Source organism: Lethenteron reissneri, chromosome 65 (assembly GCF_015708825.2).
Source record: "Lethenteron reissneri isolate LAM-NWPU_2019-01 chromosome 65, ASM1570882v1, whole genome shotgun sequence".
In the NCBI taxonomy this organism is placed as follows: domain Eukaryota; kingdom Metazoa; phylum Chordata; class Hyperoartia; order Petromyzontiformes; family Petromyzontidae; genus Lethenteron; species Lethenteron reissneri.
Genome location: NC_083843.1, coordinates 588,153 through 598,036, shown reverse-complemented (window position 1 = coordinate 598,036; position 9,884 = coordinate 588,153).

Sequence of the window (9,884 nt, the reverse complement as noted above, 5' to 3'; positions counted from 1 at the left end):
ACGTGGCGAGGCTTGCAGAGGCAAAGGCTAAGTGTTGCTAAGTGTTGAGTTCTGCGTTGACAGACTCTGAGTATCGCTGAAAGTTTCATTCCACGTTTTTCCTAGTGGTTTGCGTCACTTGCAGAGTCAAGGACCTTGAGAAGTTATACTGTACTAAGCTAAGAGTTGTGAAAAGCTAAGAGGGATGCGAATGCATTTTCATATAATACTGTGATCAGCTAAGACATGAGAAGTTAAGTGGAGATTTGAGTTTCCACAATTATCGAATGTGCATGAAATGTGTCCAAGCTATAGGCTGGAAAAAGTTACGTTGACTAAGTGACTGATACTCTGATGATAAGAGCAGCTAGCGGCTGACCACAAGCGTGCCGGCTCGGGAGCCCCGAGCACGATGCACAGACAACGGTGCGAAGAAGCGGCGAACAGCAGGGCAGCGAGCGAGCTACAACTGTGGACCAAACCTGCCGTTGTACAACTTCGTTGTGGAACTTGAGGTGTTGTTCAGAAATAAGAAGAGACATGAACTTGACACTCACTCACTATTTTTAACTGTACCTTGTACAGGTTGTGGGCCAAGACGAATTTATTTTAATTTATACCTACGTGGCTTTACCGAAAGAACCAAAGAGTATGGATTCCTGCAGTCACGAAAGCTTCAAATCATTCTTTCTTTTTCTTTCATTTTATACATTTATTATACAATATATGTTAAAAACGAGAAAATATTAATCAAAGTTTACATTCAAAATACTTAATGTTTAATGTCTGGGTTTATCCCATGAAAGGAAGTGAGAGGGGTGTCGTATGACGAACCATGAACCAAACCCGAGTGTTCCCATTGTTGTTCAATTTGCCTCTCGCAGATTTGCCGTCGGAATATTTCTTTTTTAAACGTAACCTCCACGATAGGTAAAACTTTGCTGTACGTGATATCGCCACCTAACAATTACTATGGGTAAAAAGAGGCAAAGTTCCTCCATGATCAAACAAAAATGAGGGAAGTTCGTTGAGTTCATCGGTGTTTTACATAAACAATAAATGACGAACCTTTACAGTCTTGTGTAATATTTTACTTTGTAGTTTTCCCCTTCATCGCCAAATGTATTTTACTTATTACCCTCACGTACAACTCAGCCTAATTCAGTCCAAATTGCGACGCCTTCCATGTATTTCCGTAAAGTAAACGTAATAGACACCCACTGTGAATCAGTTAACTATATACAACATTTCAACTGGTTGGTTGGCATTTAGTTATTCATTTTTTATCATCCAAGAATATATAAACGCGCATGCAATACGAGTCTAACGTGTGACATTTTTCACATCAGTTCTGTCACCACGTTTAAATAGAGAGATTGAGGCATCATGCCACAATTGAGGCATTTCATGTATGTAGACGCTTCATAAATTAAAGATAAGAGTGTATGCTCTTAGTTTAAATTCATCATCGGATATGCTTAATCTGCTGCTGGATGTAGACCTATTTAATCTGCGGCCAACTCTCACAAACTTGCATTGTAATAATACACCGAGCAGCTCTACACGAACTGATTTCATCGCTCCATCTCCTTGGATGTCTTTTTGATGGGATTCATTCCGAGGCTGCCCCTTTGTGATCCATCTTTACAATCAGCCGTCAACACGTGCCATCATAAATCCATAAAGCAAACTATTTCTATTGTACCAGGTAAAGTCCACCGAGCTATATAGCTCTTTAATGAACCGGCCCTAGACCTCCTCCTGGTCAACTTAGCCTCAAATGACGATCTGTTGTGGTGTGTAAACATTAACATTGGGGAGACAAAGGCCGACGGGCGTGGTGCTAGCCAACCAACCCCTGGTGTGTTGTTCCGGTCATCATCGGTACTCGCCAATACCACTGCCCGAACAGTCTGTTACTGCTATAAGGGGACCTTTGTCTTAGTCTTGTCTGACTGTAGTATGAGTTGGAGGGTGCGTGGGTGCCATTGTGCTCTAACATCAGTGTTGATTATCTCTGAAACGAGTGCCGAATGCGATGTGTAAACATCCACACTAGGGAGATAAACGTGGCCTGGCATTGCGTGAGCCTCATCCCCCATAGCCTTAAAAGGTGCTTGCTTACAACACTGGCCTGACCTGTCTATGGAGATTACATGGGGGATCATTGTCTTTGTAAGTATATGCACTGGTACGTGTCTTTGTATGTCTGTGTATGCAAAAGCATGAATGCACACACGCTTTCCATGTTGAGTTCGAAATTTGTAGCTCGCCTCGATCTAAATGGCGATGTTTGTCTAACTCCAGTAATGAGTGATTGTACATGCGGGAGGGAACCCGAGTCCGCAGACACATCTCATGCGATGCAGGAGGTGGAGATTGATCCACTTGCTGTACTGCCATCTGCTGGCAAGCCAGGGTATGGTGACCTCGGTGACCAGGGGGAAGGGAGTGATCCACCTGGATTTCAGGGGATCCCTCCCAATGAAATCCAGTGCTGGATTTCAGACACGCATTGCCACAGCCCGTGCTATGCAGTCCCAGTACATGAAGTTGTTGGAGGGCAAAGAAGACCGTGGTTGGCTGTGAAGTTTATGAATGATTAAAAAACCAAAGGCTTTAGCTGGTGGAGTAAAACGGGGTAAGATGTTAAAAGAGATCGGTAAAGTTGGGTATTTCTGCTATGGACGGAGCTATTCATCTACGAGCCACCCATTTCAACGCACGCAGTTATTCACAATAAAAAAATAAAATGATCCACTGGTCATGCGGTTCGTGGGGGTTATTTGGTCATACTTCTCCATGCTGGCCAATACCGGTTGGTGGTAGACGTGGGATCTATAGACAGATGTACATATTGCAGTAAAACATTGGATTGTTATGCTCTACTCTGTTCTACCCACAACAGTGTCCAGCCTAGCAACCGAAAAATAACTGACAGACAGAGGCAAGGCACATATAGGGCCACAAAGGCGGTTTAACGAACCCGCTTAATGTACAACATCTGGCTACTTTACAGCTATTTTTGAGTTTCACAAATATTCGTGATCCACCAAACCCCAGACCCCCTCAAAAGGCTTCCACTCAGGTGGGCTCCAGTGAGTGATGCTGATCAAGATGGTGGTGAAGTAGCCTCTTAAATTTTTTACTGAAATCATTCGTGACTGCAGGAATTCATATTCATTGGTTCTTTCGGTAAAGTCACGTAGAAAAATAAAAATAAAAAAGTAAATAAAAATAATTAAAAGAAAAAACAATTATGTAGACTGTAGCCTGGTTCTTAATCTGAGTGAGCATACTACCAGTCTATAATGTAGACTGGAGCCTGGTTTTTAAGACGAAGGTACTTTGCAAACCCACTGGCTATCAACAAAGATTAGTTCATGAAGCCATCCATTTATACAGACATAGACACAATTTCAACCGAGACGATGGGTACAAACTCAGCAATCACTGGAAGAACGTTATGAACCAGTTCAAGTCATAACTGTCTGTAATGTTTCCATTTTAGACCTGGCAGTCCTTTAATTCGTGGAAGCCCACCACCAGTACCATCATTACCCACTACTATCATCACCTCTAGCAGCAACCTCCACCGTCAACAGTGTGAGTGTGTAAAGCGAGGTGCAATGATTACCTGGCAGCCCTTTAATTGGGGGATAACCACAACCATCGACGTCGTGACCCACTACTACCATCACTCACATTAACATAAGCTGCCCCGCCCACGCTGCTGACACTTGGGCTACGCCCATTTTAAACCTTTATAAACAGTTTGCCTTTCGCGGCTCACCCACTTTTCCTGATGGTGACTGCTTGTGATAAAACGATTTTTACAATTTTTTATTTTATAATTTTTATCTAAACTATAGACTGCCAGTACACTAACTCAGGCTAAGAACCAGGTTACAGTCTACATTATAGACTTGCAGTACGCTCACTCAGGTTAAGAACCAGGCTCCAATCTATATTTTAATATGCCAGTAAACTCACCGAGGTTAAGAACCAGGCTTCAGTCTACATTATAGACTGCCAGTAAACTCACCCAGCTTAATAACCATTTCTAGAGTCAACATAAGTCGTTTATGTTTTTATTATTTTTGTTTAATTTTTATTATTTGTATTCACTTTATTTTTATTATGATATTTTTTTAATTCATTTTTTTCTATCTACGTGACTTTACCGAAAGAACCAAAGAATATGAAGCCTCTTTAGTCTGTGCGCGTGTTCTACTGCCGATACGCTGCACTTTACAAATTGTATTCATCTTCATTGTTTTTCAAAACAACTCAACATATTCATCAATAACACCACCATTAAGGGAAATCCATGTATACACACACTACGTGACGTTTATAGCAATTGCCATTCTTCTTAAATTTATTTGGTATATGTTCTCAAAAAGAGCCATTGCCTGAAACGTCAGCAGTTTTGCGTCTTCTATTATCTGGCTGATTTTGAGCAACGTGTTCAGTTTGTTATCTTGTGCACAACTGCCAACGTAGTATCATCAAATGATAATAATGAATCTACAACTTATACAGGAGGTTTGTTTTACGTTGAGGACTGACAGCCAACTTAAAGCTTAAGGTACCTGCTATCTTTGGAGGCCAACTCAATGTGGAATGAATCAGCAAACACTGGCACAAGGCTCCGCAAAGTTGAGCATCTTATCTCCTGAACAGCTACAGTGTAAATAGTTTAAGCGTAAGTTATCATTTAAAATGTGCACTCTAAACAAAAGCAACCAAATTACTTCTCAGGAATCCTCGTATCGAGTGGTCAAGAGTCACTGCATTGTTGGCAAGATGTTAACTAGCTCGCCTGCTACACAAAAGGTTGTGGGTTCGATCCCAACCCTTATGCATGCTGTATATTTTAAGTTATCATGTCTCTCTCCCCGTTATCATGTAGTTTTTTTCTGGGTCCTCCGTTTTTTCCCTCCGCATTTAGAATCAATTTGCATTCAGAGGATTTGCCTGCTGCTATAAATATCCACGTGACAAGCCACTCCGTTGAGCTGTCATTTGTGATAACCAGGTCACATGTGAAAAAGAGAGACTTATCTCATTGAGGCTTGCATAGTAAAATATAAATAGTTTTTAGTTCGCATCATCCCACATGCCACAATCCAACACTCCTCAAATATATGTTAGCCGACATTTCCTATTCAAATCTGCTGTAATACGGAAATGAACAATATTTAGGTGTAATAATAAATACATCTTCATATCTCATCATATTCATGAGGCAAATAATACCGTACTAATTACGAATAAATCAAACAAACAGGTCCCTGTGGGGTGGGCTGGTAGGAACGATTAACCAAAGAATATAAACATAATGTATTATTACACTTGTTTAGCCAGCAAAGCCTCACTGAGTCATACAGGTTTTTGTAGGGTCCTGCCAAGTGTTTGCAGTAGGGGGCGATGTTGCTACACCTAATCGGACGATACGAAGGGAGAGTTTGAGGCCTAGTTCTAGGCTTTAGGCCTAGCTGTAGGCTTTAGGCCGCTGTGAGTTAATTTTTAATTTAAATGTTTTAATTATTAATGTAAAAGCTTTAAATTTAAATGTTTCTATTAAAAACATCAGGGAATGTAACATTGTTAAACATTAGCTCCGTTTCACACACGTGGGGGTACGATACGAAGGGAGAGTTTGAGGCCTAGTTCTAGGCTTTAGGCCTAGCTGTAGGCTTTAGGCCACTGTGAGTTAATTTTTAATTAAAATGTATTAATAATGTATGTAAAGCTTGAAATTTAAATGTTTCTATTTAAAAACATCAGGAATGTAAGATTGTTAAACATTAACTCCCTTTCACACACGCAGGGGTACGTTACGAAGGGAGAATTTGAGGCCTAGTTCTAGGCTTTAGGCCTAGCTGTAGGCTTTAGGCCGCTGTGAGTTAATTTTTAATTTAAATGTTTTAATTAAAAGCTATCTCAGGGAATTATAATTTTTAATTTAGATGTTTTAATTAAAAGCTATCTCAGGGAATTATGAGTAAATTTTTAATTTAAATGTTTTAATTAAAAGCTATCTCAGGGAATTATAAGGGAATGTTACACTTGTTTAGCCAGAAAAGCCTCACTGAGTCTAAAGGTTTTTGTAGGGTCCTGCCAAGTGTTTGCAGTAGGGGGCGATGTTGCTACACCTAATCGGACATCGGACGGACGGATGATATAATCTATTGTAGGCTGGTTCACTTCGTTCCTACCAGTAAAACGCTTCTCCTCTCTGAATCAGCCACTGCAGTCATCTCGACCAAGACGCAGAATCAATTCGGCTTGCGCCAAACGCTCAACGTGAAGGCAGCCATTTTGTAAGTTTTAACCATGAACACTTTAAAAATCACGTAAAATTGGACACGCTACCCAAATAGCTGCCTCTATTTATATTTTCTTACCATTCAGAACGTTGTAACCGCCTTCCGATCGCTATATGCGCATTAATTTACCTCAGAATTTCCATAACAAAGTTAGCAACGTCGTTCTCAATAAATGCAACAAAATGGAGTCTCCGACGCCATTTTGTATTTACACTTTTGGCGCCAAAAAATATAAAGCGGCGAATGAGGCAACGTTGAAGACAATCATTGGCGGAGTTTGACTTCACATTAGGAATCGCGGGTGAATTTGAGATATTTTTTTATTATGATAAGAAATTAATAAAGGTGTCCAGGTTTTTTTTTGGGGGGGGGGTGGGCATTGTCCCCCAGTGCCCCCCCTCCCCACCCAAACTGGGCCCGCGATTAAAGTGAACTTCTCGCACCGTCACCGCTGGCCAAGAGACACCGCATCGACACACATGGCCACAGACAAACACCACTACCACCACCAACACCACTACCAACACCACCATTACCACCACTACCACAAACACCACCAATACCACAACCACCACCCCGCTCCACGCGCACCAACGGAGTGGAGCTGACGAGTGCTCTGCTCCACTCAGCCCCCTGCCCTACACCGCCACAGCTGCGCATTGTCAGAGTCGTGGTTTAGACTGCAGGAGGGGAAATCCGATGAGCTGTGAAGCTCTTTAAGTTTTCACAGATGTCCAGTAAGGGCACGGGGTCACGGCAAGTTACAGCAGCAAACAATGCTAAATAAAAAAACAGTTAGGCGTGGAAATAGGGAGAAAAGTAAAGAGGCGATGAAAAAACAAATGCAGCTATACAAATACAATTATACAAAATATACAAATATGTTTTATCTTACCAGGTAAAGCCGACAGAGGTATTAGCTCCTTTTTTCAAAAGGTACGCAAGTCACTAAATATAAGTAAATCAAGATGAATAAATTAAGTTTAATTACATTATCCACTTGAACATACAACTTAATAATACATCCTTGTACAAATACAAATAATTGGAAGCTTTCGTGACTGCAAGAATACATGCTCTTTGGTTCTTTCGGTAAGCCACGTAGGTAGAAATGTGCAGCGATTACATTATCAACTTGAACACACAACAGAATAATGCATGTTTATGTATTCGTTCCCCTTGTACAAGTAACCAACGAGCGAGTGGCGCGTGTGTGGATGTGAGAGTGGCCACTAAACGGCAGCAGCGCAGCGCGCGGCGCCGCCACTCGCGGCTCCGTGCGGCAGCGCACAGACAAAGATCCCCCGCGTAGCCTCCACAGGCGGCGGGGGCAAGTGCTGTTAGCGAGCGCCTATTAAGGCCGGAGAGGTACACGGAAAGGCTGTGTGGACAGCACCACGCCCGACCGTCTTTGTCTCCCCAGTGATGGCGATGTTTACACGCCGCGCCAGGTACTCATTTTAGGCTGAGTCGACCTAAGGGAGGCCCGGTTCAGATAATCGTCGCCGGTGTTGGCCGTGAGCAGAGATCGAACCCGGGTGGCACAGAGAGCTGATCGCTACACACAGCACACACGGGGGCCTGCGTCTCTCACTCTTACCGCTTATGTGAAGCCCTCTGTGTGTCCTATCTGATACCACTGTGCACGATTCTGTATGTCTCTGCGTAGTACTGTACACTATATACACTTCTGTGTGTTTGTAGTACTGTACAAACACTTATGTGCCTCTGTGTAGTACTGTACACTATATATACACTTCTGTGTAGTACTGTACACTATATAGACTTCTGGGTGTCCCTGTGTACTACTGTACACTATATATACACTTCTGTGTAGTACTGTTACTGTACACTATATAGACTTCTGTGTGTCTCTGTGTAGTACTGTACACTATATATACACTTCTGTGTGTGTGTAGTACTGTACACTATATACATGTCTGTGTGTCTCTGTGTAGTACTGTATGCTACATATACGCTTATGTGTGTCTCTGTGTAGTACTGTACACTATATATACATTTCGATTTACAGCTTTCGTGACTGCAGGGATTCATCTTCTTGGTTCTTTCGGTAAAGTCACGTAGAAGGGAAGTAATAAAATAATAAAAATAAAACATAATAAAATAGTTCTCACGACGTTTCGGCCACAACGCAAGTAGCTGTCCTCAGGTGAAAACTAGGTCTGTCGAGGCGATAGCGTCTGAATGAAACAGCACACGTGCTTGGAGCATGTGAAGTATGGGAATTGACGGCAGGAACTTCTTGACGGGAACACACTTTTTATTAAATCTTTACGTGTCAAAATACAACGTGTAGTCTCCTTTCTTCCGACTTCACACTCCACTACTCTCGTGTAAACTCTAGGCCTCTAGCTACACACGATACCCTTCACTCGTGTAGACCCTACGCCTCTGGCTACACAATACACTCGACTCGTGTAGACCCTATGTCCCTGGCTACACAATACACTCGACTCGTGTAGACCCTATGTCCCTGGCTACACAATACACTCGACTCGTGTAGACCCTATGTCCCTGGCTACACACACTGCATTCGGCTCGTGTAGACCTTACGCCTCTGGCTACACACACTACACTCGCCTCTGGGTTACACAGAGTCCCGGTCCCGTTAGGACAGCGGGACTAGGTACCGCAGGGCCCTAGGTCTTCATCCCCGTCTTCATTCTTCGCTGGTTACACACTGCCCTTGTGATGCCGCCGCCACGAAGCCGTTCGGCAGGCACCAAATCCCCGACCTCGCCACCACCAAGCAACGGAGCCGACCCCGCGTCCCCCCCACCTCACCTCACATGAACACACCCGCACTCATTTCCCCCCCCCCCCATAGAGCTCCGAGGGGAGGTCGCCTGGCCGACCGGTTTTTATCCGAGAGACCCTTATCGGGATTAATTCTCACGGTTTCCGGCGATCAGGGGATTGGATGACCTCCCCCGTGCTACGTGGCACCGCGGCGCTGCGGCCGGCCTTAATATTGTGTGGTCGCGGCGTGGGGCATTCGGCCACCGCGGTTGAAGCGCATCTCCCCCCACACACACTCCCACGGGTCGACGGGGCGAGCAGGGGAGGCACGGGACAGCATGAATAGGGGGGTCACAGGGGCTGTTGCGCATAGTCATGGAGGGTTGGGATAATTGCGCTTGAGCGCGCAGGCCCCATTGTTAGGGAGGGTAAGGGATTAAGTAGGATTTACGCCTTGCACGCAGCACACTGATTAGCATATCAACAGCGCCCAGAACCGCCGTGCGCGTGCCAGAGGATCGCGAGCCCATTGTTTAGCGCAGCATCCCCTTTGAGGTAGGGAGGATAAATAGAGGGGCACAGAGGGAAAATAGCTCTCTTCTCTCCAGCGCCAGGCGACAGGACGCTCTCCAGTCCAGCGACCCGATCGTCCGTGAGACGCATCGAGGTGCGCTGCGAGCACGGGATCAACGAACCGCCGTGGGCATCCAGCAGGAAGTAAGTAGGTGAATTAGAATCATAGCAGATAAATCGGGAATAGGTATAAAGGTATCAGCGTAGGCCAGCCTCGTCGACTCACTGATTTAACAT